General features: G+C 42.1%; 1 protein-coding gene across 1 annotated transcript in view; it reads right to left on the bottom strand.

The window, feature by feature from the left end:
* The window catches only part of LOC116384051 (synaptosomal-associated protein 25-A-like), a 35,349-nt gene that overhangs the window by 30,486 nt on the left and 1,065 nt on the right, over nt 1-3,798 (bottom strand). The window lies entirely within an intron of this gene.

Genomic DNA, 3,798 nt, shown 5'->3' with positions numbered 1-3,798 from the left:
AGAGAGAGAGAGAGAGAGAGAGAGAGAGAGAGAGAGAGAGAGAGAGAGATGCCTCACAACACTTACATAACACATGGGTGGACCACTCTCTTCTACTTTACCTCCCTCGTACACGCTTTCCCTTTTTCTTACCCATTCACATCCTCTCTCTCCACTTTCTGCTCCCACAAACAAAATCTACAGTGCACGTGTATTGCGCACACACACACACACATACACACACACACACAATCTCTCTCTCTTCCCACCGCCCCCGCCTTCCCACCGTTTCTCCTCTCTCTTCTTGCATTCAAATGGACACCTGTCAACATGCTGCTCTTTACATGCTGTTCATTTGTACACTCACACATACTCAATGCTGACGGGCGCTTGTAGCACACTATATAGGTATATATATATATATATATATATATATATATTTGAATATAATCTAGGTACATGTACACAATATACCAAACATAAATGACTTCATAAGGGTAAGAGAGTTTGTGTTTATTTCACCAAATGTAAATCCTTTTCCTTTTTTCCTTCTCCTCTGATAGCATTGCTGTTATTATGGCCGTTGTCGGGGATGGAAAGGACCACTCTTGTGGGATTCATTTATCATTGTTTTATTTTATTTCTATGTTTGTTATTCAAAGTAGTTTTTTCCTCCTGAAGACTGCTCTGTGTTTGAGAAAACTCAATCGATGAACTGTTAAAAGGACAAAGAGAGTGTTGAGGAGCAGAGGGAATCGGGTTACTACAGATCTGCCGTGTCATCCCGAATCATAAAGCGTGGATATGCACATATATATATATCTGAAATGATCCGTTTCGTCGAAGGAGTATCGGGATCAGAATACAGAGTATATGTCTCTGTCTCTGTGAAGGGAAAGATGGGTTGGTTAGCGCAATAAACTGTGTTCACATCCCTCTCCATGATGGTTCCCAGGCCTTTGAAGCTGACCGAGCGTTCAAAGGTGCCCCGTGGAGTTTTCCCTGTAAACAAACAAGAAATGCCAAAACGCATCGTGTGTATCCGTGAGCTTGTAAAACCATTGCTCCGTACACATTGCCAGAGAAAAAAACAAAAAAAGTCTTGGCTATGAAGTCCCAAATCCTACAAAGTGAATATGTCTGCCCGCTGCTCTAGACTGTCAAACCAGACCTTTCCCCTCACGCTCATGTAACATGATGGAAAAACGGGGAATTGATTTCCTTTCTTTTTAATAGCATCATTTTTATTCTTCATGCTTGGGAAGGATACCAAGTCACTCCAAATCAAAAGAGTAAAGTCTAAAGTCACGAGCCATTAGTGTTTAAGAGAGCTGCAAGCCCTGAAGTCATGTGACTCAAGTCCACACAGTAGCACAAACGGTTTAACTCCAAGTACACACTGCGTGGGCGAGCCCAAAGACATCCTGCGGGGCTTCTAAAAACAGCTGTCCCTCCCATAAAAGATGGAATTATAGCCGAAGATGACAAACTATTCTGATGAATAATGCGCCATTAACAAGTTTTAAGGGGCCATGTCCAAAACAAATCTGTATATAAAAATCCCACAAACGCGATCTCCCTCCTTAAGTGAGCAACATGCACTGAGAGAGAAGATTGTGATCAAGGTGCGTTCTTGGATGTTCCTGTTCTTTTTTCGTTTCTACCATCTGGCACTTTTGTAGCAGATCACTATTGAAATTCAACAAGGAGAGAGCAAAAAGAACGAGACGCATAAACAACGAGAGGGGAATTAATTAAACGGTGTGACTGTGAAAAGGGACAAGAGGAAGAGTGTGTAGCCGTTGGTGTGCGGATGCCTGTGTTGTTTTTCCCACAGATGTAGCGGGAGGCTGGTGGCAATTTCTCGCCATTCTTCTGTGGGCAGGGTGATGGATGGGTGAGCGGTGGGTAATGAGGACGGGGGGGGTTGTGACAGCCGAGGCAAGAACCATTTTCTCAGCTGCAAATAGATTATTCGTGCACCCCGACTTCATGTTCATGTGTGGAGAATCAGCGCAAAAACAACAAACACCTGTTTCAACGAAGGAGAAATCACAACTAACCAGGTTCAAAACTATATAATGCTGCCTTCCAGACACTCCGGGTTCACAATGCCAAAAACAAACATGGCTGACCGTGACAAAGTGATGTTTCTTTGAGTACAGCCTCCACATGTTTTGGGGGGCATTTTCACAGTTGTTCACCGTGTGACTGTTAAATGTAAGCAGCTACCTTATAACAGGGGAGAAATATTGTTTACATCAGTTTACATGCAGAACAGGTTTTGGTGTGTGATTGTCTGTATTATTCTAATTAAATGCAAGCTAAATATACTTTACGTTGCCTTTTAGTTGATGGTTTTACCATTTACCATGTACCCTCCCGATGTTGTGTGAAGTCAGATAACACAAGAAGATAACTTCTTCGTGAAGTCGGGGTAGATGGAGTTTACAAGTAGGAACTCTGATTTTGAGTGGCGTTCCATCGTAGTTTTTCTAGCAGCAAGTCAAAGATATTGTATTTCCGAGGTGTCTGGCATAATCTCTTCTAAAAATTATATTTTTGCTTCACAACTTAACACACAAATGCAAAATAAATAGCTCTTGCCACATGCCAACTGTACACATGCCAACTGACTAGAAGTGTATAAGACTTTTATCTCGAGTCTTTTTGATTTTGATTTGTAGCACGCTTTAAATAAAGATTATGAACAACGTAGATGCAATGTGTTTACTGTCGATACTCCAGTATCACACACAATTACTTGAAATGAAGGTGACATGAATATAATTACTCTGTTGCACTGTAAACTAAATACAGTTTATTGTCCTCTGTTGTCGTGCACACAACACAGGCTGTCCTATTTATAGTGTTCAAGCTCTGATTTCTAAGTGATTACAAGTGTTTTCACAGGTGCTTTCTGGGTACAGGCGAATGCTAATTGGGTGTTTGATTTCAGTGGCAGTGTTTAGCAAACAGCTCACACAGGCTTTTGGTTTTAAATGATGTGTTTTAGAATTTCTAACTTTGTGTAGGAGTCAATGTGCTGATGGTTCAGCATATCAGCTCAATAGAAAAGGCCGCACGAGTTAGTGCCTTCAGCTCTAACGAGGCTGGGTACGTTTTAGTTGACTGAGGTATCAGCGTGCGTAGAGTGCTCCGTGGTCACTTCCTGTCCTAATTGAAGTATCTATCCGTTTACTCCTGGAAAACAAATAACACCGGGCTGCCAAACAACGACAACACACAGGTGTTGACCTGCTTATGGGTTGGCTTGAGCTCTTTGTCCTCTCTGACATTACTGTAACACAGAGACGGTGGGGGGACGGGAAGCAGGGAGGGCCAAAACTCTGTGTGACGCTCTGTTTTTCCTGGAATGGAGGTGTGGTTCTCTTCTACAATAAAATGGCTGTGAGTAAAAACATCACACATAATGAGGCAGGCGCAATAACTATGTCTCTACAAATATTGTTTCAGTGAGTCAGAGAGGTAACTATATATGTTCCCGTATCCCCCGCATGGAGACACAGGAACACAAGCGTTGCCAAACTCTTGGTGTGCCAAACAACAACAGTGCTTTGGCCTTCCTACCGAGTGCTTTTCACCACAATGTACTACTACTCTCCCAGAACACAGACAGACAGACACATAGACAGATAGAGAGAGAGAGAGACGGACAGAGAGAGAGATAGACAGATAGATAGAGACACATAGATAGATAGACAGACAGACAGACAGACACATAGATAGATAGAGAGAGAGATAGACAGATAGATAGATAGATAGATAGATAGATAGATAGATAGATAGATAGATAGA

Source organism: Anarrhichthys ocellatus, unplaced genomic scaffold (assembly GCF_004355925.1).
Source record: "Anarrhichthys ocellatus isolate YVR2014 unplaced genomic scaffold, GSC_Weel_1.0 scaffold8, whole genome shotgun sequence".
Classification (NCBI taxonomy): Eukaryota; Metazoa; Chordata; class Actinopteri; order Perciformes; family Anarhichadidae; genus Anarrhichthys; species Anarrhichthys ocellatus.
The sequence above is the reverse complement of the archived record's forward strand: the minus strand, read 5'-3'. Positions and strand labels throughout refer to the sequence as shown.